At 36.3% G+C, this 24,894-nt stretch overlaps 1 long non-coding RNA gene across 1 annotated transcript in view; it reads left to right on the plus strand.

Moving 5' to 3' along the window:
* Positions 449-24,894, plus strand: part of LOC102161480 — a 30,858-nt gene continuing 6,412 nt past the window's right edge. Inside the window, exon 1 of the long non-coding RNA XR_002335850.1 lies at positions 449-764. This is a non-coding gene — a long non-coding RNA (uncharacterized LOC102161480). The remainder of the gene's footprint in view (positions 765-24,894) is intronic.

Genomic DNA, 24,894 nt, shown 5'->3' on the forward strand with positions numbered 1-24,894 from the left:
CATAGTTTTTTGATTCTCTTTCCCTCTCCCCCCCAGCTCTCTCTCTCTCTCTCTTCTCTCTTTTCCCCCTTTCCTCTCTTTTCCTCTCTCCTCTCTCTCCCTACTCTCTCCCCACCTCTCTCCACCTTCTCTCCACCTTCTCTCTCTCCTTTCTCCTCACCTCTCCCTCTTTCACTGTCTCCCGCTCCCCTCCTTTCTCTCCCCACCCTCCTTCTCTCTCTCTCCCCCCTTCGCTCTCTCCCCCCTTCGCTCTCTCCCCCCTTCGCTCTCTCCCCACCCTCCTTCGCTCTCTCCCCTCCCTCCTTCGCTCTCTCCCCTCCCTCCTTTGCTCACTCCCCTCCCTCCTTCGCTCTCTCCCCTCCCTCCTTCTCTCTCTCTCTCTCCCCTCTCTTTCTCCTCGCCCCTCCCTCCCTCTCTCCCTCCCTCTCTCCCTCCCTTCTCTCTGTGTCTCCCCCTGCCCGCCCTTCTCTCTCTTCCCTTAGGTGGGACAAGATGGCTTGAATAGGCTGGAGTTGGGTATTTCCCTTTTCCCACGTGGAAGGCTGCGGCCGACCACTCTGCGTTAGTTTCCTTCCCAGAGTCAGCTGGGCTCTGGTTACACCCTGGCAGGTTGGCTCTGGTTAATTCCTTTCACCTGAAGACAGGCCTTATTGAGATCAGCGTGCTCCGCCCTGTTTCAAAATGGCTCCTGTTTTCTTCTCGTCAGAAGCGTGAGGGGATTTTTCTCCAGTATTTGCTATGCAAACCTGTGCAAGTTCCTAAAGGTAAATTTACAGTATTGTGGGCCCGCCCCCACCCATGACTGGGTTCCCCTAGAATTTTTAACTTTCAGACTTGTCCATACTAAGTCTCCGGTACTTTCTCAATGACAGTTTTGCGTTTTCTGCTCTGGTACTGGTGCTCCCAGGATTCCATTTTGGGGGGTTAAATTCTAGGAAGCTCTGTATTCCACTCTCTGTCCAGTTTGCCCTGTGTGCTGTGCTCCCTTATGAATTCAAGAAAAGTCATTGATTCTTCATTCTTTTCAGCTTTTTAATTGTTGTTAGCATGGAATGGTGACTTGCAACCTCCTTATATGTGGAACCAGGAAATGGAAGTCCTCCCATGTGTTTATTGATTTTTTAAAATTCTTTTGATTAAGTTTCTCGTAATTTAAGTACATTTATGAGAAGGAGTAAATTAATGGGAAGGATAAGCTGAAAAAAATTATATTGTAGATTTAGTAACTGAAGGGGTTTTCAAGGGATCGTCCTCTATAGAAATGATTATTTCCAATATGCAGAAAATTCAAATGAAGAAAAATGAAGGAAAATATGGGGAGGGGTGAAGAATTTTATATGACAAAAAGTGTTAATGGAAGGAAATGAGAAAGACGAGTTACGAGACAGGAACAATGAGGAAGGTTATCATATTTTTCGAATTGTGGAATTGGAATATTTATTTAAATTCTTTACATAAGCAAAAAATTAAAAATAATGGATGCATTCTCTTAAGTGAAAATATGAAAAAGTAAAGATCCCTACTAAGGTTCTCTCATCTTCACTTACTGGTATTGTTGGGAGGGCTCAAGAGCTTTGTCTTTTCTTGGCCTCATTCTGTTCCTAGAAAACCTGAGCTATTAGGATTTGTTTCTTGATTATTGTCAAGAAAAACTATATTAAGCTTACTTCAGATCTTAAAAATTATAAAAATGCAAATGACTTTGCATGAATAAAATCCTGTCTTCTGAAAGATGATTATCCATCCAGTTAAATTTGTCACTGTTTTTACTTAATGTTTCATTTCAGTTTTTTGTCCAAATTTATATACTATTGTAATCAGTTTACGTCTGCCTTAAATTCTACATGTTCAAGTTACTTTAGTGATTCTTTTGTCATCCACTTAATTGTAATTAGTTCCTATTTTGAGTTAAATTATCTTAATCTTATATAAATATCTCTATCTTTTCTCCTAAGCTGTCTCTCTTAATTATTTCTATTCTTCTCAAAATAACCTTCATTTGTTAAACAATTTGTTAACTGTATCCAAATCTTTGATATATATATAACATATCATAACATGTATGGGCATTTTTTGGACTCCATCCTGGGGCATCATTTTTTTAAATGAAGTATAGTTGATATACAATGTTTTAGGTATACAGCACTTGATATATATTTTTCCTTTTTCAGATTTGTTTCCATTATAGGTTATTAGAAGATACTTAATATAATTCTTATGCTATACAGTATGTCCTCATTGTTCATCTGTTTTATATATAATATTATGTATCTTTTAATCCAAAATTCCTAATTTATTCCAGCTTCCACTTTCCTCTTTGGTACCATAAGTTCGTTTTCTATGTCTGTGAGTCTATTGCTATTTTGTAAATAAGTTCATTTCTATCACATTTTAGATTCCACATATAAGTGATATCCTATATTTGTCTTTCTCTGCCTGACTTACTTAGTATGATAATATCTAGATCCATCCATGTTGCTGCAGGTGTCATTATTTCATTCTTTTTTATGGTTGAGAAATACTCCATTTTATAAATATACCACATCTTCTTTATCCATTTATGTGTCAGTGAACATTTAGGTTACTTCCATGTCTTGGCTGTTGTAAATAGTGCCACTATGAACATTGGAGTGTGTGTATCTTTTGGAATTAGAGTTTTGTCTTTTCTGGGTATATGCCCAGGAATGGGATTGCTGGATCATGTGGTGACTCTGTTTTTTTTAAGGAGCCTCCATTCTCTTCTCCATAGTTGTTGCACCAGTTTATATTCCCACCAATAGTGTAGGAGGGGTCTCTTTTTTCCACACCATCTTCAGCATTTATTATTAGTAGACTTTTTGATGATGGTCATTCTGACCAGTGTGAGATGATACCTGATTGTGGTTTTGATATGCATTTCTCTAACAATTATCAATGCTGAGCATCATTTCATAAGCCTATGGGTCATCTGTATATCTTCTTTGGAGAAATGTCTTTTAGGTCTGCTGGCCATTTTTTTGATTGAGTTGTTTTTTTTTTTTTTTGATACTGAACTATATGAGCTGTTTGTATATTTTGGAAATTAATCCCCTATTGCTCACATTGCTTGGAAATATTTTCTCCTACTCCATGGGTTGTCCTTTTGCTTTGTTTATGATTTCCTTTGTTGTGCAAAAGCTTTTAAATTTTATTAGGTCACATTTGTTTCTGACTCTAGGAGACAGATCCAAAAAGATATTGCTACAATTTATATCAAAGAGTGTTCTGCTTATGTTTTCCACTAAGAGTTTTATAATATCTGGCCTTATGTTTAGGTCTTTAATACATTTTGAGTTGATTTTTGTATATGGTGTTAGAGAATGTTCTAATTTCATTCTTTTACATGTAGCTTTCCAGTATTCCCACCACAGCTTATTGAAGAAACTGTCTTTTCTCTGTTGTATATTCTTGGCTTATTTTCATAGATGAATTGACCGTAAGTTTATAGGTTTATTTCTGGGCTCTCTATTCTGTTCTCCTGATCTGTGTGTCTATTTTTGTGCCAGTACCATGGTGTTTTGATGACTATAGCTTTGTAATATCGTCTTAAGCCAAGGAGCATAACTCTTTCCACTCCATTATTCTTTTTCGACATTGTTTTGACTCTTCAGGGTCTTTTGTGTTTCTGCACAAATTTAAAATTATTTTTTCGAGTTCTGTGAAGAATTCCATTGATAATTTGATAAGGATTGCATTGAATCTTTAAAAGTGCCATGGATGGTATGGTCATTTCGACAATATTGATTCTTCTAATCCAAGAACACAATATATTTTTCCATGTTTGTGCGGTCTCCCATATCTTTCATCAGTGTCTTGAGGTTTTCAGAGTAAAAGTCTTTTGCCTCCTTAGATAGGTTTAATTCCTAGGCATTTTATTCTTTTGGATGTTATCGTAAATGGGATTGTTTCTTTATCTTCTCTTTCTGATAGTTGTTAGTGTATAGAAACAAAACAGATTTCTGTATATAAATTTCTGTATGTAAATATCCTGCAATTCTAAGGAATTCATTGCTGAACTCTGGATGTTTTCTAGTATCATCTTTAGGTTTTTTTTATGTATTGTGTTATGTCATCTGCAAACATTAACAGTTGTACTTCTTCCTTTCCAGTTTTGATTCCCTTTATTTCTTTCCTGCATCTCTTGAGATGATCATATGGTTTTATTCCTCAATTTGTTAATGTCATGTATCACATGGACTGTATTGCAAATACTGAAAATTCCTTGAACCCCTGGGGTAAATCCCACTTGATCATGTTGTATGATTTTCTAAATGTATTGTTGGAAATGGTTTGCTAGTATTTTGTTGAGCATTTTTACATCTTTTTTATCAGTTATAATGGCCTTTATTTTTCTTTTTATGGTGATAGCTTTGTCTGGCTTTAGTATCTGGGTGATGCTGGCTTCATAGAATGAGATCAAAAGTGTTCCTTCCTCTTCAGTTTTTTGGAATAGTTTAAGAAGTATAGGTGTTAAATATCCTCTATGTTTGGTAGAATTCACCTATGAAGCCATCTGGTCCTGGACTTTAGTTTGTTGAGATTTAAGATCTTTTTCATATCTAGGTTGTACATGGTTTATATTAGAAAAAAGTTTATAGAAATATACTATATGGCCCACTGGCTCCTCAGATTCTGTATCCCCAGATTCAACTAAATGTGGATCCATCAAACCCTAAATGTACCCTCAGAACCCATGGTTCAGTAATCTAGACAGAATGTGCGGATATGGAGGACAGACTATTCCACACCATTTTATACAAGTGATTTGAACATCCTCAGATTTTTCTATCTGTGAGGGAGCCTGGACCTAAACTCCTGCAGATTCCAGAGGGCACTGCTATTGCCAAAATGTAGTTCAAAATATTTCCCAGGCCACTCTCATTGCATCATAGATTTGCAGCCTGAGCCAAAATGTTAGGACAAACTTAGTGTTACATATAGTAAATGTGAGGGTAAATATTGTAAACATTGCATCTATCTTACAGAATATTATTGTAAACAAACATCTATCTTATAGAATATCTCATTTATCCTTCACTTTAGAAAACATACAGTTTTCTACAGTACTTCTACAATATCATGTACTAATCCAATAGTTGACTGATGATTAAGAACGTTGTTAATCTCCTCCCCCCTCCCTTATGCATGAGTTTAATCTGTTTTTTGGTTTTGGTGTCTATAAGACTAAGCTAAATTTCACTATTAAGTAAAAGTTTTTTAAATTCTTTGAGAAATTTATTATATGTTTTATAAAAATAGTATTATGACTTCTTGGATTTATCCTATACATCTTGCCCACTTGATGAGAAAGGTGGCATAATCAGCTTTATAAAGATGGGTCACCACCTATAAGAGAGTGCTAACCTATCTGCATTATCTTGCCATCATAGTAGACAAAGTTTGAATTATAGCCACACAAATCAGAACAGGGAGCATTCCTTTTCAAAAGATTTTCTTTACTTCAAAAATACTCTATAAGCAAAGGAATAATGTGGACCAGTTTGTAGTAGTTGCAGCCATCTTTGTACTTAATTTAAACCTGCAAATAGTTATCTTATAATACACTATTTTTTAAATTTTTAAAATAAAGTAGGACAAAGCCTTTTCTCTCATCATTGTTTTCCATATACTTTGTTCACTGTGTTATCATAAAATGGGGAAGAAAGGGAAAAAAGAGGTAGTTAGAAGTAATATTACTATATTTTCAAATTACTAAAGAAATGAAGCCCATTCACATCCAGATGAAGGTGAGTACAAGTCTAGATATTTCCCCTAAATAGTGAATGTGTTACATACTCATAAGTGTAATTTTCCAGTGCCCAAATGTAGAAGGTAGTCACTAAACTCAACTTTAGTCAAATGAGGAAGAATAAAAGAGTGATGCCTTATTTATTTCAGTTATGGATATCTATTAGAAATCTGAGCAGCTTTCTGTCATACTTAATATTTTAAACACCTGGTTAAACAATGCAACAAGCTTACTTGTCAAAGTCAATCCTTACACTAACTGGTCTCTACCAATAGTGAAGGGCTGTTTGGTTGCAAGAAACAGAACCCCCTAAAAAAAGAGTTCAAATTAAAAGGATGTTTATCATAAAGAGAATACTCTTATGGTGAGGCAACAGCAGGAAATACAGCCAGGTCTTACATGAAATTTGGCTAGCAGCCAGTCTCTTAAACTCTGTCCTTCTGGGGACATACCATTTATCATCTTCTCACAGAAACATAGCTCTCTTTGCAAGGTCCTAATTTCTGCTTGTTAGTAATTTTAGCTTGCATCAAAATCTAGCTGCTTATTTTCCTGACATTATCTCCATTCTTCATGAATTTACAGCTCCAGTCTCCATCCAATATGCTGATTCAGTCTCTGGTTCTCTATCCCAAAATCTTCAGAAAGAAAACATGATTATTTCAGCTTGGATCTCTGTCCTTTCCTAATAAAATTAACAAGGCTAGAAAATTATAGTTATATGATAGTAAGTCTTCCCTTATTAGGACTATGAATCATATGTGATTCTGTTAAAGAGATGATGTGGGAAGAGAGGAACTTCATTTATGGTTATACCTAAAGTACCTTTTACTAAGTACACACTTATTTGTGATAAGAATATTATATACATACTCACTTCCTTATGCCATTAAATCCTCTGGTTCCATTGAAATAATCCCTATTATACTAGGTATATTTATAGATTTGGGGGTATTCCATATGTCCAAACACATAAAGCATACCTGAATCAATAATTTAAACTGATTAAAAGATAAAATAATCAAAATTTGACCTCTGAAAGCTACCATATCATCTGTTTAATGGGAATAATACTACTTGATCTAATTATAATATATAAGTTGAAAACCCATGAATATAGTCCCCTTTTTTTGAAATTTAAAACCAAAATAAATAAGGCATATTCATGTGACATTTAACGTTAAAATTTTTTTCCAATTACAGGTCTTGAGTTTTCTTTGAGATAATTTATATTTGAATAATTATTAAGCAAACATTAATTCCTTCAAAATAGTATGTTTAGATTATTGCCAAGTTGAAATGATATACAAAGTTTTAAAATGAAAAATGAATTCATCTCATCTCATTCTCTACATTGTTCTCACTGATAGCCATACTGCAATCCTTGGTTTGGAAATCTTTGAGAAACCTGAAACTAGAGTCATCTTTGGGCCTCTTCACTGACTATGCCCTAACTCTGAAATTCTCTGAATCCATCTCCTTCAGTATTTGCATTAATTTAACCTTGTAATAAGGCCTGTATTCACTATGTTATTTAAAATTGTCATTGTAATCCTCTCCACACTGATATGTCTTTTGCATTACTTTTCTCCACAGTATTTATCATTACCTGACATACTACCTATTGCTTGTCAATGGAAGACAACTAAAACATGCCCTCCATTGGCAGGAAATTTTTGTCTCTTTGGTTCTCCGATACAATTCCTGTGCCTAAATCAGAGTCTTTTACATAGTAGGCATACAGTAAATATTGGTTATGAATAAATGGCTCAGAGGAAAAACAAAAACTATCCAAATGAATAGCAAATGGCCTTTTACAGTGAAAGTATATTCACATTCAGCCTCGTGAAAAAACTTGGGACAATACAATTCCAGTGCCTAAATCAGAGTCTGTTACATAGTAGGCATACAGTAAATATTGGTTATGAATGAATGGCTCAGAGGAAAAACAAAAATTATCCAAATAAAAAGCAAATGGCCTTTTACAGTGAGAGTATATTCACATTCAGCCTCATGAAATAACTTGGGACCACCAGACTGCTAAGTTTAGGCCTTAAGGTACAACATCATGTGGTATCAAATAGAATATGTAGGCTAAAACCAAAATTAACAGAAAATAAGTGTTAGTTTTAAAATACATATATTTATCTACATGATAAATAAACTTTGTTGGGATTATCAATGTACTCCTAAGAAAAATTGATAGAAACTCCTCAGTTATGATTTGTAGAACTATACTGATCTCTGTATGAGATTAGAGCTGTCACTCTTGTGATTTGCATTGTTTTAGTCTATAAATTCAATTTGGAGAAAATTCGAAGCCTACTTTAGAATGTAGGTGGAGGAGTCTTACTTATCAATCTCTCCAGTCTTTTCTCTTCTCTTTGAATCATTGGTGATGTTCTTACAGCCAGTGGAATAGATCGAGAAAGAAATATATGCATAGAAAATACAGTTTAAAAATTTAAGCCCTGAGTCATTAAAAAAGAAAAAAAAATAGGTGTCCAGAAAATAAAGTTGGTTATAGTCTCTGTCTGTCTTTGTGTTTCTTTCTCTATTTCTTTCTTTCTGTTTCTTTCACTTTCTTTCTTTCTTTTTCTTTCTTTCTTTCTTTCTTTCTTTCTTTCTTTCTTTCTTTCTTTCTCCTTCCTTTTTTCTTTCTTCTTTCTTTCTTTCTTTCTTTCTTTCTTTCTTTCTTTCTTTCTTTCCTTCCTTCCTTCCTTCCTTCCTTCCTTCCTTCCTTCCTTCCTTCCTTCTTTCCTTCTTTCCTTCTTTCTTTCATTTAGTCATTCTGGTCCAAGTCTGTCTCTAAAGTGTTCCTTGGACATTTTGGCAACCAAGGAAAAGTTTTCACTATTTGCTTTTTGAATGTGTTGGCAGTTCAGGTTTTCCTGTTTTGAAATAAATCACACTCAAATGTAGAGACAGTTAACAAAGGAACCCAAATCTAGGCTGTGTGCACATTATTTCTCTCTCCCTGTCACATGTGGATTGGTAAAATATACAGAATCTCCAACATTTGGCTAGATGAAAACCATACCTCTATTGGCTTTTCTTTAATCTGCTGATACACCCACAAAGGCACTTTGGCAACCTTCTGTGTTTTCATTTGTTTTCCTTGCACGGAGCAATAAACAGTGCTCCAGCATTGCAAACCGTAGCCTTCAGGACAATGAAGGCAGTTTCCAACAATTGAATGGGAGGACTGGAATGAACTGTGCTGCCTCAGCACTGGCTCTAACTAATGAGTGATTTAAGAATAATGGCATCTTTCCCATTTCTAAAAATGTTATTTTGAAATGAGGAAATAGATGACCCATGTATTTCATACAATAGAATACAAACTTCCAGTACTACAGTTTAATAAATGTATAAATGCCTCTCGTAATCCTCCCACCACTTATGACCTCTTGTGATGGCAGGCATTATTATCTCTGGGTTGTAAAAACAAAACATACGTCTTCTTAAAGCTTTATGCTCCCAGCTTGACTGATTCATTTAGCAATAGCCTGAGAATGCAGTTTGTTTGCAAACACACACACTAATTATATATAGATTAGGATGATTCTTTATGACTTTATAATGTTGCTACTTCTATCTCATGTCTTTTTGACTGAATAGAAAATGAAACTCAGTTAACAGCTCTATGAAGAAAGAAAAACTATAAAAAGAAAATTTCACTATTTCAAAATGCTTATTAAGATGAAAATATGGTTATTGGACACCAGGTGTGGAATTCACCCTTTGGACCATTTTCCAGATAACAGTGATCTCCCTTTTGAGGGGACTTGTTCCTACAAGCCCTCCTAAATCACAATAAACTCTCCAGGCAGCCATGTTAGTCCTACCAGGAGCAGACATTGTCCCCATAGTGCACCAGATTCTTTCTTCTAAGAACTTGCCATCAGCTCCGAGAGCCAAAAGATCACATACGGTTGGGGCAGCAAAATGTAGGTAATGCCTATGAGTGATCAAGAGAAACTCTTGCTACTTTTGGGTAACTTCATCTAATCTCTCTTGAAGTCTAGCAGCATTCTTTATCCTGGAATTTCACTGGCACTGCTGAATTTTGATAGCACCTCTCAGGCATTCCCACTTCTTAAAACATTTTATTGGTGTATAGTTGACTTACAATGTTGGTTAGTCCATTCGTTGAAGTCCATTCGTTTTCAGATTCATTTTCCATATAGGCTATCACAGAGTGCTAAGTAGGTTTCCCTGTGCTTTATAGCTGTGTGTGTATGTCAATCCCAACCTCCCAAATCATCCCCCCCCCACTAACGTTTCCCCTTTGGTAACCATAAATTTGGTTTCAAAATCTTTGTTTCTGTTTTGTGAATAAGTTCTTTTGTATTATTGTTTATTAGAATCCACATATTAGTGATCTCATATGTTTGTCTTTTTCTGTCTGACTTACTTCACTGAGTATAATAATCTCTAGGTCCATCCATGTTGGCACAGATGGCATTATTTCCTTCTTTTTTTAAAAATCAAGTAACATTCCATTGTATATAGGTACCACATCCTCTTTATCCAGTCATCTGTTGGTGGACTTTTCAGTTTCTTCCATGTTTCGGCTATTGTAAATGGTGCTGCTATGAACATTGGGGGGCTTCTTTGAGTTAGGGTTTTTCTTCGAATTATGGTTTTCTCAGGATATATGCTCAGGAGAGGGATTGCTGGACTATATAGGAGTCCTATATTTAGTTTTTTAAAGAACCCCCAGGAGTTCTCATCATGGCTCAGCAGAAATGAATCTGACTAGCATCCATGAGGACACAGATTTGATCCTTAACTCAATGGGTTAAGGCTCTGGCATTGCTTTGAGCTGTGGTGTAGGTCTTAGATGTGGTTTGGATCCCGCATGGCTGTGGCTGTGGTATAGGCCAGCGGCTACAGCTCTGATTTGACCCTTAGCCTGGGAACTTCCTTTAGGTACGGCTGTTAAAAAAACCAAAACAACAACAAAAAAGAACCTCCATACTATTCTCCATAGTTGTTGCACCAATTTACATTCCAAGAAACAGTGTAGGAGGGTTCCCTTTTCTCCACAGCCTCTCCAGCATTTATCATTTATAGATATTTTGATAATACCCATTGTAATTGGTGTGAGATGATACCTCATTATAATTTTGACTTGTATTTATCTCATCATTAGTAATGTTGAGCATCTTTCCATGTGTTTTTTTGGCCATCTGTATGTCTTATTTGGAGAAATGTTTAGATCTTCTGACTACTTTTTGATTGGGTTGTTTGTTTTTTGATGTAAAACTGTATGAGGTTTTTGTATATTTTGGAGATTTAACCCTTGTCTGTTGTATCATTTGCAAATATTTTCTCCCCTTCTGTGGGTTGTCTTTTTTTTTATGGTTTCCTTTGCTGTGTAAAAGCTTTTAAGTTTAATTAGGTCCACTTTGTTTATTTTTTATTTATTTTCGTTACTCCAGGAGGTGGATCAGAAAAGATATTGCTGCAATTTATGTCAGTGTTCTGTGTATATTTTTCTCTAAGAGTTTTATAGTGTCCAGCCTTATGTTTACGTCTTTAATATATTTTGAGTTCACTTTTGTATATGGTCTTAGAGAATGTTCTAATTTATTCTTTAACATGTAGCTTTCCAGTTTTCCCAGCACTACTTATTGAAGAGGCTATCTTTTGGCCATTGTATAATAACTTGCTAGAATTTTCATAGACTAATTGACCATATTGTGTGAGTTTATTTCTGGGCTTTTTATCCTATTTCATTGATCTATATTTCTCTTTTTGTACCAGTGCCATACTGTTTGATGACTAAAGCTTTGTAATATAGCTAAAGTAGGGAGCCTCATTCTTCCGGCTCTGTTTTTCTTTCTCAAGATTGTTTTGGATATTTGGAGTCTTTTGTGTTTCCATACAATTTGTAAAGTTTTTGTTCTATTTTTTGTGGAAAATGCCATTGGTAATTTGATAGAAATTTCGCTGAAACTGTAGACAGTCTTGGGTAGTATAGTAATTTTTACAATGTTGATTCTTCCAGTCCATGAATATAGTATGTCTTTCCATCTATTTGTTTCATATTCAGTTTCTTTCATCAGTGTCTTATAATTCTTAGAGTACAAATTATTTTCCTTTTAGATAGGTTTTATTCCTAGGTATTTTATTCTCTTTGATATGATGGTAAATGGGGTTGTTTTCTTAATTTCTCTTTCTGATTTTTCCTTGTTAGTGGATAGGAGTGCAAGAGATTTCTGTGTATTAATTTTGTATCCTGGAACTCTACTGAATTCATTAGTGAGCTCTAGTAGTTTTCTGGTACTGTCTTTAGGATTTTCTACATATAGTATCATGTCATCTGCAAACAGTGACAGTTTGACATCTTTCCAATTTGGATTCCTTTTATTTCTTTTCCTTCTCTGATTGCTGTGGCTAGGAGTTCCAAAACTATGTTGAACAAGAGTGGTGAGAGTGAACATCCTTGTATTATTCCCAATCTTAGAGGAAGTGCTTTCAACTTTTCAGCATTGAAAGTGATGTCAGCTGTGGGTTTGTCATATACGGCCCTCACCACGTTAAGGTAGGTTTCTTCTATGCCCACATTGTGGAGAGTTGGGTGTTGAATTTTGTCAAAAGCTTTTTCTATATCCGTGGCCATATGACCATATGACCATATCATTACTATTGTTCAATTTGTTAACGAGGTGTATCACATTTATTGATTTGCCTATATTGAAGAATCCTTGCATCCCTGGAGTACATTCCACTTGATCATGATGTAGGGTCCTTTTAATGTATTATTGGATTTGGTTTGCTAGTGTTTTGTTAAGGTTTTTGCATCTATATTCATCAATGATACTGGTCTGTGATTTTCTTTTTTGTGGTGTCTTCGTCTGGTTTTGTTTCATTTGAGGTGATGAACTTGGGAGTAGTTCCTCTACAGTTTTTTGGGAGGGTTGCAGAAGGATAGATTATAACTGTTTTCTAAATGTTTAATAGAATTCACCTATGAAGGCATCTGCTCCTGGACTTTTGGTTTTGGTAAGCTTTTAAATCATGGTTTCAATTTCAACACTTGTGATTGGTCTGTTTATATTTTCTATTTTTTCTTGGTTCAGTCTTGGAAGGTTGTACGTTGTGAGAATTTTTCAGTTTCTTCTAGTTCATTTTGTTGGCTTATAGTTGCTTATAATAATCTCTTAGGATTCTTTGTACTTCTGTGGTGTCAGTTGTAATTTCTCCTTTTTCATTTCTGATTTTTTTTTCTTGATGAGTCTGGCTAAAGATTTATCAATTTTGTTGATGTTTTGAAAGAACCAGCTTTTAGTTTCATTGATTTTTTCTATTTTTTTCTTCATTTCTATGTCATTTGTTTCTAGTCTCATCTTTATGATTTCTTTCCTTCTACTAACTTAGAGTTCTGTTTGTTCTTTTTTCTCTAATTGCTTTAGGTTTAAGATTAGGTTGTTTATTTAGGGTTTTTCTTTTTTCCTGAGGTAGGCTTGAATTACTATAAACTCTGCTCTTAGAACTGCTTTTGCTATATCCCTTAGATTTTGGATCATTGCATTTTTGTTTTCATTTGTCTCTAGATATTGTTTAATTTCCTTTGATTTCTTCAGTAGTCAATTGGTTCTTTAGTATCATATTGTTTAGCCTCCACATATTTCTATATTTTGCAGGTTTTTTTTTTCCTTGTGGTTGATTTCTAGTCTCATAGTGTTGTGGTCAGAAAAAATGCTTGATATAATTTCAGTTTTCTTAAATTTACTGTGGCTTAATTTGTGGCACAAGATATGATCTATCCTGGAGAAATTTCCATGTGCACTTGAGAAGAAAGTGTATTCTGCTTTTGTATGAAATGTTCTATAAATATCAATTATGTTTTCCTGGTATGATGTTTCATTTAAGGCCTGTTTCTTTATTGACTTTCTGTTCAGATTATATGCCTGTTGCTGAAAGTGTGATGTTAAAGTCCCTATTTTGTGTTATTGTTGATTTATCCTTTTGTGACTTTTAGCTGTTGCCTTATATGTTGAGGTGTTCTTTTGTATGGTGCATAAAATTTACAATTATTATATCTTTGGGTTGATCCTTTGATCATTAGATAGTGTCCTTCTTTGTCTCCTATAACTTCTTTATTTTAAAGTCTATTTTTTCTGATATGAGTATTGTTTTCCACTTTTCTTTAGACTTCCATTTGTATAGAATATCTGCTTCCATCCCCTCACTTTCAGTCTGTATGTGTCCCTAGATCTGAAGAGGATCTCTTATAGACAGCATATGTATGGGTCTCATTTTTATATCCATCAGCCAGTTTGTGTCTTTTTGTTGGAGTATTTAATGCATTTACATTCAAGGTAATTAGCAATATGTATGTACTTATGGCTATTATTTTGATTGTTTTGGATTTCTTGTTGGACTCCCCCCCTTTTTGTTCTCCTATGATTTGATGACTGTCTTTAGTGTTGAATTTGAACTGATTTTTCTTTTTATGAATGTGTCCATCATAGTTTTTTTTATTATAGTTCCCATAAGGTTTTGACACAAAATTGTTTTAAGTTGCTGGTCTCTTAATTTCAAATGCATTTTCCATATTCTGCATTCATCCTCTCCTCACAATTGCTGATTTTGATAATTGTGTTGGTCTGTGTATGATTTTCTATTTTTATTTTGTTTACCTGTGAGTTTTCCCAGTTGTCATTCTCTTGTTTCTAGTTGTGGCCTTTTTTTTTCAACCTAGAGAAGTTCCTTTAGCATTTGTTGTAAAGCTAGTTTGGTGGTGCTAAATTCTTTCAGCTTTTGTTTATCTGCAAATCTTTTGATTTCTCTGTCAAATATGAATGAGATCCTTGCTAGTAGTGTATTTTTGGTTGAAGTTTTTTTCTGCTTCATCACTTTAAATATATCCTGCCAGTCCTTTCTGGCCTGTAGAGTTTTCTGTCAAGAAAATAAGGTAATAGGGAGTTCCTGTCATGGCTCAGCAGAAATGAATCTGACTTGTATCCATGAGGATGTGGGTTCCATCCCCGGCTTCACTCAGTGAGTGGGTTATGGATCTGTCATTGCCATGAGATGTCGTGTAGCTCACAGACACAGCTTGAATCCCCTGTTTCTGTAGCTGTGGTGTAGGCTGACAGTTGCAGCTCTGTTTCAGCCCCTAGACTGGGAACTTCCATATGCCACTGGTGTGGCTCTAAAAAGAAAAAAAATCAGGTAATAACCTTATGAGGATTCCCTTGTATGCTGTTGATTGCCTTTCCCTTGTTGCTCTTAATTTTGTTTGTATTTAACTTCTGTCAGTTTGATTAGTTTGTGTCGTGCTGTGTTCCTCCTTGGGTTTTTCCTGTATGGGACTCTCTGTGCTTGCTTAACTTGAGTGAGTGTTTTCTTTCCCACGTTAGGGAAGTTTTCAGCTATAATCTTTTCAATTATTTTCTCAGGACATTTCTCTCCTTTTTCCTAGTGGGACTCCTATGATGTGAATGTTGCTACATTTAATGTTGTCCCAGGGGTCTCTTAGACTGTTCTTCTTTCTTCTTCTTTTTTTGTTTTTTTTTTAGTCTTTTCTAGGGCTGCACCTGCAGTATATGGAGGTTCCCAGGCTAGGGGTCCACTCGGAGCTGTAGCCACTGGCCTACGCCGCAGCCACAGCAACGTGGGATCTGAGCCATGTCTGTGACCTACACCACAGCTCCTGGCAATGCCAGATCCTTAACCCACTGAGTGAGGCCAGGGATCAAACCCACAACCTCATGGTTCCTAGTTGGATTTGTTAACCACTGAGCCACAATGGGAACTCCCTGTTCTTATTTCTTTTCATTCTTTGTTCTTTATTCTTTTCCATGGTGGTGGTTTCCACTACTCTGACACCTCACTTACTTGTTTTCTGCCTCAATTATTCTGCTATTGATTGCTTCTAGTGTGTTTTTCATTTTACATATTGTGTTGTTCATCTTTGTTCACTTGCTCTTTAAATCTTCCAGCTCTTTGTTAAACATTTCTTGTAAGTTCTTGATCTGTGCATCCATTTTTTTTCCTGAGATCTGGAATCATTCTTACTATCATTACTGTGAATTTTCAGGTAGATTGCCTATCTCCCCTTAATTTAATTGTTTTTGTGGGTTTTTATCATGTTCCTTTGTCTGAAACATATTTTTCTCTTGTCATCTCATTGTATCTAAATTTGTACATTTGTGGTCTCCTTTCTGCAGGCTGCAGGGTTTTAGTTCCTCTTTCTTCTGGTTGCTGCCCTCTACTGAGTAATGTCAGCCCAGGGGTTTGTGCAGACTTCCTGGTTGGAGCGACTGGTGCCTTCCCAGACTGGTGTGGAGCTGGGTCTTGTCCCTCTGGTGGTCAGGGCCATGTCAAGGGGTATGTTTAGAGGTAGCTGTCAGCTCAGTATGACTCTAGGCAGTCTGTGTGTGTTTAATGTATAATTCATATATTTTGGTGTGAGTGCTTTTTCTAGTTTGGTTACCTGCTACCTCTTTCCTCCGTGTGTGTTGGCCTTTATCCCCTTGATAGGAAGTGTAATTGATGTTGTGGTGACAAGAACCTGCATTAGATATTGAAAAGAGCTTCCTGTTTGCTCTGTGGTTGTCACAGACCTGTAAAGAGAATGGTCTGCTCCCTAGTTGTTGGAGTAGTAGCCCCCTAATCTGTTTCTGAGCTATGTTCTGATCTACAATTGAACGTAGGTGAGTTTGAAGCATTCCCACTGGAAGAGAAGCCACTGAGTATTCTTCTGCTGTAGCTGTTCACTTGTGAGTGTGTGCCACCTTTTCTGTTGTATGGGGTCACAAAGTAACTTGTTGTTGACACTGCTCTTGGGTAGTGTCCATGGGTATGTCTATAATTAGTCCTGGTGTCTCTGAGGCATTGTTTTCACTAGGTCACCAGTGCAGATACACTGAGGTCAGGACCCAGGACTGCAGTATTCTTGCATCTGGGCCTGCTGTGATATGTATGGAGGCAGCTGAGTTCTGGCCTGGTCCAACCCCTGCATGTAACTGCCCACTAAAACCCACAGCTGCTTAAACCAGACCTGTCTCAGGTGCAGGAGCATTCATCTGTTTGGATATTCCACCAGCACTGACTTTATAAGGCTGGAAGCAGAGGTGTGAATCTGCAGTTCACACAGTAGGGAGGAGAGATTTCAGCTCTTCGTCCTTAGTCGCTGGGCTGTTTTTAGTATGTGTTCCTGTCATCTCTTTCCTCAATGCATGCTGGCCATTATCTCCCTGACAGTAGGTGTGAAGATGCAGTGGCTGGTGCCTGACTGGTCCTCGAGTTCTCAGTAGTGGTAGCAGCTCACGTGTGTACCCAGAGCACATGATGGGAGCAGTGGTGGCTCATGAGCACTCCTGGAGCTGAATGCCACCTCTAGATGGAGTCCAAAAGGGAGGTGGCAGTGGATTGCATGACCCTTCCTACAGCCTGGCAGCAGCCAGCACTTGACACCTGGTCACAGGCTCTTCAACAGTGGCTGTGAGCCCTGCATGCTTCTGAGGAGGCAGGGGCAGAAGCTGACTCCTGGTCTTGGGATCTTCAGTGGTGGCAGTGGGCTGCACCAGCTCCTGGGAAGGTGGGGGGAGGGGTCAGTGCCTGGTCATGGGGCCCTTGGCCCCAGCAGCAGTGGGCCATGCACACTCCCAGGGAGTCAGGGGTAGAGGTCAGTGCCCAGTCATGGGATGCTCCTTCCCCCCCCCCTTTTTTTAAGCTTTTGCAAATCCTAATAGGCTTCAGTTGCTTGGGAAAAAATAATTCTGACTTATAATAGGGGATTATGAGGAGGGAAGTCAGTATATTGTTTGTGAAATTCTTGTTTGCTACAGCAGTGCCTGTCAAGGTAGAAAATGTTAATAGGACAAGACACTGTAGCTCTAAGAGAACACATATACAAAAAGTTGTTCTTACTGGAATATAGCTCTAGAGTGTAAAGCCTGAAATACATAATATTAAAGTAGACTTAATAAGAGCTCTTCTCTCCTAAGGATGGATTACTCCAACCTTTTCCTAAATACAAAAGGGAAACAAAGCATAGAGTCTGCTCAGTGGATCTCCTGAACTAAAATACACTTGACTCCATGGCTGTTCTCTACACTTGTATAATAATCCAACCTTGAAGTGGTTAGAAATTACAAAGAGCGGAGTTAGAGTGTAATTTTTTCATTCATTCAACAAATATTTATCAGGTGTCTACCACATGACCAGCTTATTGGGTTAAGGATCTGGCGTTTCTGTGAGCTGTAGTGTCCATTGCAGACATGGCTCGGATCTGGCGTTGCTGTGTCTGTGGTATAGGCCAACAGCTGCAGCTCCGACTCAACCCCTAGTCTGGAAACTCCCATATGCCACAAGATGCAGCCCTAAATTAAAAAAAAAAAAAAAGTACTACCAAAGCTACCTTGCTACTTGTGTAATTACTTGGTTATTTCAGAGCCCATGATCCCTGGGATGGGGTCAGGTGGGGCTCTATACTGAGTCCCAGACTTGCACAATCCTGAGTGAATCCATAGAATAGAGAAGAGGTAGTTTCCAAAAGGAATGTTAGAAAAAATGGGCAGATAACCACTAATATGTGTGAGTGTGAAAATGGATAAATGAGTGTGTGTGATGCACCAAAATGTTAGCATTTTGACTATTCATTTTAAAATAAGAAAAAATACATAAACAGTAAGCAACCTGAAGATATTTTCTAAAGATAATAAAGGCATTAGTGAATAGTTTGATATTAAAGTCAAAATAATGGATGCTATAGTACGAATATATTATATATCTGTAGTGGTATATAGCATATATATAAATTTGAGGATATATTAATTGCCCTCACTTTGGAGATGAGCTAATGGCAGAAGACAGTTTTCCAGAAGTCTCTTGCATTTCTGCACATCTTGTGAACAAGAGACACCAATAGCTTTTGCTGCAGACTAAACTTTTCAAGGATCTTTATATAGCTAAAGCCTTAAAAAATAAAAAATGTCTCCCTCTACAGCAAAGTCCAGGGGTTTTTTTACTGCCCAGTGTAATAAAGATAATGATAACCCCCACTGGAGCAAAAGTTGGGCAGGTTTGCTTGCAACCATTATAAATGATTACAGTCACTAAGCGTAGCCTTTCTTAGCTGTGACATAAGCTTTCTTCACATACAGCATCCATCTGGGGGTCCTCAGCACTGTCGCTGGGAGACTTGCAGGGCAAGGAGAACTGATGCAAAAAAAGATGCTATGGCTACTTGATGTGCCATGGGTAATAAAAGTCATTTATCTGTGACCTAGAAGTCTGACGTCTTGTGCAGATTACCTTGTTACCTTGCAAAGAGGTTAAAATCTCAGTCTTCATAATTCTAATCAGATATAAATAGATTCCAAATAGGTAATACAAGTATTTACAATATGGTATTATCAGTGACATTCTAGATTTTATAACTGAAAGGAATCTATAGATCATTTAGCTTTCAATTCAATGTTCTTGTTTTATGGGTGAAGGACCACATCCTAGAGAAGTATGTAAAATTGTTCCAAGTAACAAACTGATAAGAATCAGGAAAATTCACTATCAAGTGTTACTCAACCTTCATCAGGTTAAATCACTGTCCTTTAATTTGCAAAGGTTATTTAAAAGTAATGCATAAAAAAATGTATATGAATATCTTAGAATACTAGTCATTGAGCTATTTTTTGTATCATCACTCATTTTGGGGGGTTAATATTCTTTCAGGCTTCATTGCATACAGGCATGAATACTCATACCAAAAGTTTTGTTTTTTATGGCTACATCTGCTCCCTGCATCTGAGCCACAGCTATGACCTATGCCAGATCCTTTAATACACTGTGCCAGCCCAGGAATAAAACCCACACCTCCTCAGCAACTCGAGCCTCTGTACTCGGATCTTTAACCCATTGTGCCACAGCAGGAACTCTACACTAAATGTTTTTTTGATACTTGTAAGAATCTTCCTTTAACTGGTAATCTGGCCTACACACAACCAAATCTGAAAGACATTAGACTGTTACAAAATATGGTGGGATGTAGAATTAACAGGAATTTCTTTCATGTACTAGACACATTGTCTTTGGATTTTTTTTCCTTTCTTGCTCATAATTTCATAAATTTGTAGATCATTTTATTTACTAATACATTCTAAATTTTAAATTTTACATCGTGATCCTTTTTAATGGGTCTATTACCTTGTTTCCAGATGTTTACTAAGGGAAGAATTGGCAAGGTATTTCATTCATCCTGATTTTTCCTTGAGTCAGTAAGTACCAGAGCACTTACTATGTCCAATGAATGTGGAACTAATTACCTACAACTATTCAGACTGCAGTTTATTTGCTATTGAAATCTTAGTTTCAGATTGGTATTTGCTGATTTTGCTTCTATGCTTAATTGCTCCATTTTATAACAGTGAAATTCTGCTTTATAAAAATTTTCAAATAAAATCAGGGCAAGTTGTCAAATTAATGCACATGGGGAAAAGTTTATCAGTCTTATGTATGAGGAAAGGCAACTGGGCTTTAAGATGATGCAGTGTACTAAATACTTATTTGAAAGAAGTAGAAGACAAAACAATATTTACTGCTGCCAGTATTTACTGCTGCCAACTCAGAAGTTTGAGAGAGAAAACAGTTTAGACCAATATCTGATCATCTCTTAGGGGCAGATTTTTATTTTAAACATCTTAATTGAGAAAATTTACATAACAAATTTATTTAATAAGAATAAAATCATTAAATTATTAAACCCCATGGGTTTTCCATATGTTCAAATTTTGTGCAGTCATAAGATAATTTGGAGCATTTCCATCATCCCCAAAAAAAATTCTGCATCCATTAGTAGTCCCAATTCCTTCCTCTTCCCACTCCCTAGCAACCATTAAGCTACTTCCTATTGCTATGGATTTGCCTATTGAGAACAGGTTGTATAAATGGAATCATACTATTTGGTTTCTTTCACTTAGTATAATGTTTAAAAGGTTCATCCATGTTGTAGCATGAATCAGTACATCATTCCTTTTATGGAAGAATATTTCATTATAGATGTTTGGGTGGTTTCCAGACTTGGCTATTGTGAATGATGCTGCTATTTAGCATTTATTTACTTTTTATGTATATATGTTTTAATTTTTCTTGAATATATACCTAAGAGTGGAATTGTTTCATCTTTTGGTAACTATGTCTGACTTTTTGAGGAACTGTCAGTTTTCCACTGTGGCTGTACAAATTTTACAATGGTATTACCATTTTTCTTAATACCACTTACTTTCATTTAAAAATTTTTTTTAATTTAAATATAGTTGATTTATGATGTGTTCATTTCTGGTGTATAACGAAGTGATTCAGTTATACATGTAATTTTTCATATTCTTTTCCCTTATATTATACACTCTGTTGTTGTTTTCTCCCCATTTTTTAGGGCCACACCTGCAACACATGGAATTTCCCAGGCTAGGGGAGGAATCGGAGCTTTAGCTGCCAGCCTACACCACAGCCACAGCAACGAATGATCCAAGCTGTGTCTGCGACCTAAGCCACAGTTCACAGCAATGCTGGATCCTTAACTCATTGAGAAAGGCCAGGGATCGAACCTGTATCCTCATGGATACTAGTTGGGTTTGTTACAGCCGAACCACGATGGGAATTCAAGATATTGAATACAGTTCCCTGAGCTATACACCAGGTCCTTGTTTATTTTATATATAATAGTTTATATGTGCTAACCCCAAGCTACTAATCTATCCTTCCCTTCCCCTTTGGTAACCGTTTGTTTTCTGTATCAGTGAGTCTACTCCTGTTTTATAAAAAAGTTCATTTGTATCATATTTTAGTTTACCCATTAATATCATAGGATATTTGTCTTTCTAACTTATTTCACAAATCACTTACGTCCAACCATGTTGCTGCAAATGGTGTTATTCTTTTTTTACAGATAAGTGTTATTCTATTGTGTATATATATGTACTACAACTTTATCCATTCATCTGTCAATGCACATTTAAGCTCATTCCACATCTTGGGTGTTGTAGGTAGTGCTGCCAAGAACATGGGGGTGCATGTACCTTTTCAAATAATGTTTTTCTCTGGATATATGCCCAGGAGTAGGATAGCCGTGCCATATGGTAGCTGTATTTTTAGTTTTTTAGGAAACCTCCATACTGGCTGTACCAATTTACATTCCCACCTGCAGTGTAGGAGGGTTCCCTTTCCTCCACACCATCCCCAGCCTTTATTTCTAGATGCTTTGATGATGGCCATTCTGACCAGTGTGAAGTAATACTTCATTGTAGTTTTGCTTTGCATTTCCCTAATAATTAGTGTGTTGAGCATCATTTCATGAGCCCGTTGGTCTACTGTATGTCTTCTTTGGAAAAATGTCTATTTAGGACATCAGCTATGTTTTTCATCTTTTTTTAATTTTTTTATTGAGGTATATGTATATTTTGGAAATTAATCCTTTGTTAGTCCCACAAATATTTTCTCCCACTCTGTGGGATGTCTTTTTGTTCAGTGGTTTCCTTTGTTGTGAAAAAGCTTTTAATTACATCTCATTTATTTATTTTTGCTTTAATTTCCATCACACTAGGAAATAGATCCAAAAAGACATTTCTGTGATTTATGTCAGTGTGTTCTGCCTGTATTTTCCTGAGTTTTATTGTATCCATGCTTACATGTAGATGTTTAATCCATTTTATTTTTGTGTAGTGTATGGTGTCAGAGAATGTTCTAATTTCATTGTTTTACAGATAGCTATACAGTTTCCCCAGCACCACTTATTAATGACACTTTTTTTCCATTGTATATTCTTGCCTCCTTTGTCACAGATTAATTGACCATAAGTACATGAGTTTATTTCTGGGCTCTCTATTCCACTGATCTATGTGTCCATTTTTGATGCCAGGACCATACTATTTTGATTAAAATAGTTTTGTAGTATAGTTTGAAGTGAGGGAGTGTGATTCTTCTAGCTCTGTTCTGCTCTCTCAGGACTGTTTTGGCTATTTAGGGTCTTTTTGTGGAATTTTTAATTTGTATGGAAATGTGGAAAATGCCATTGGTAATTGATAGGAATTGTATTTAATCTGTAGATTGCCTCAGGCAGTATAGTCATTTAACAATATTGATTGTTCCCATACATATATCTTTCCGTTTGTGCCATCAGTTTCTTTCACCAGCATCTTATAAATTTTAGAATATAGGTCTTTCACCTCCTTATTAGGTTTATTCCTAGGTATTGGATTCTTTTTGATGCAATGTTAAAAAGAACTGTTGGCTTCTCTGATAGTTTGTTAGTATATAGATAAACAACATACTTCTGTATTAATTTTGTATGCTGCAATTTTAAGTAATTCATTGCTGAGCTCTAGATGTTTTTTGGTAGCATTTTTAGGATTTTATATGTATACTATCATGTCATCTGCAAACAATGACATGTTTGACTTTTTTTTCCATTCTGGATTCATTTAATTTCTTCTTCAGACTTTTGTGGCTAGGACTTCCAAAACTATAGTGAATATAAGTGGGGAGAGTGGACATCATCCTTGTTTTGTTCCTGATCTTAGGGTAGTGCTTTCAGGTTTTCAGTATTGACAATGATATTAGCTGTGGTTTTTTCATCGTTATGTTCCCTCCATGCACACTTTCAGCAGAGTTTTATCAAAAATGGGTGTTGAATTTTGTCAAGAGCTTTTTCTGCATCTATATATTCATCTAACATTCTTCATATGGTTAATGTGGTATATGATAGTCCTTGCAACCCTGAGATAAACCCCACTTGATCAAGTATATTTTGTTATAAAACTAATATGTAATATAGTTAGATTTGGTTTGCTAGTATTTTGTTCAAGATTTTTGTGTGTATATTCATCAGTGATACTGGCCTATAATTTTTTGTGGTATCTGCCTGCTCTGGGTATCAGGGTGAGGGGGCATCTCAGAATGAGCTTGGGAGTGTTCCTTCCTCTGCAGTTTTTTTGAAGTCTGGAAAGGAGAGGTGGTAACTCTTCTCTAAATGTTTATTACAATTTGCCTGTGAAGTCATCTTGTCTTGGTTTGTTTGTTGTTTTTTAATCAGATTCAATTTCAGTACTTACAAATGGTCTGTTCATGTTTTCTATTTCTTCCTGCTTCTGTCTTGGAAGGTTGTATGTACCTTTCTAAGAATTTGTCCATTTCTTCTAGGTTGTCCATTTTATTTGCATGTAGTTGCTTATCTTATGGTCCTATTGGTATGTCTGTGGTGTTGGTTGTGATATCTCCTTTTTCATTTCTATTTGGCCCTCTCCATTTTTTAATTGATGAGTCTGGCTAAAAGTTTATTAATTTTATCTTTCAAAAAAACCAACTTTAAGTGTCATTGATCTTTTGCATTGTTTAAGCTTATTACCCTTTTTTTTTTTTTTTTTCCTTAAGGCCACAGCTGCAACATGTGCAAGTTCTCAGGCCAGGGATTGAATCCAAGCTGCAGCTACAACCTACACCACAGGTGCAGCATTGCCAGATCCTTTAACCCACTTTGTTGGGCAGGGCAGCTAACCCATGCCTACACAGTGACCCAAGCTGCCACAGTTGGATCCTTAACCCACTGTGCCACAGCAGGAACTACAATTTCACTTATTTCTGCTCTGATCTTTGATTTCTTCCTTCTGCTAATTTTGGGTTTTGTTTTTTCTCTAGTTGCTTTAGGTGTAACATTGAGATTTTTCTCGTTTCTAAAATAAGACTGTATCACTATAAACTTCCCGCTTTTGCTGCATCCCATTGGTTTTGGATGATCATGTTTCTGTTTTCAATTGTCTGGATGTTTTTAAATGTCCTATTTGAGTACCATAGTAATCCTTTGGTGGTTTAGTAGCAATTTTGTTTAATATGTGGTTTTTGTAGTAGTTGATTTCTATTTTCATATTGTGATTGGAAAAGATGCTTCATAAAATTTCAATTTTAATGAATTTACTGATGCTTTTTTTGTTGTGGCCTGGGATGTGATTTCCTGGAAAATGTTCTGTGTGCACTTGAAAAGAATGTGTTCTGCTGCTTTCAGACTGTATGTACTACTAATATCAGTTCATTCCCTTTGGTCTAATGAATCATTTTGGGCCTGTTTCCTTACTGACTTTATGTCTGGATGTTCTTTCCATGGATGTAAATGTGGT

Source organism: Sus scrofa, chromosome 9 (genome assembly GCF_000003025.6).
Source record: "Sus scrofa isolate TJ Tabasco breed Duroc chromosome 9, Sscrofa11.1, whole genome shotgun sequence".
Classification (NCBI taxonomy): Eukaryota; Metazoa; Chordata; class Mammalia; order Artiodactyla; family Suidae; genus Sus; species Sus scrofa.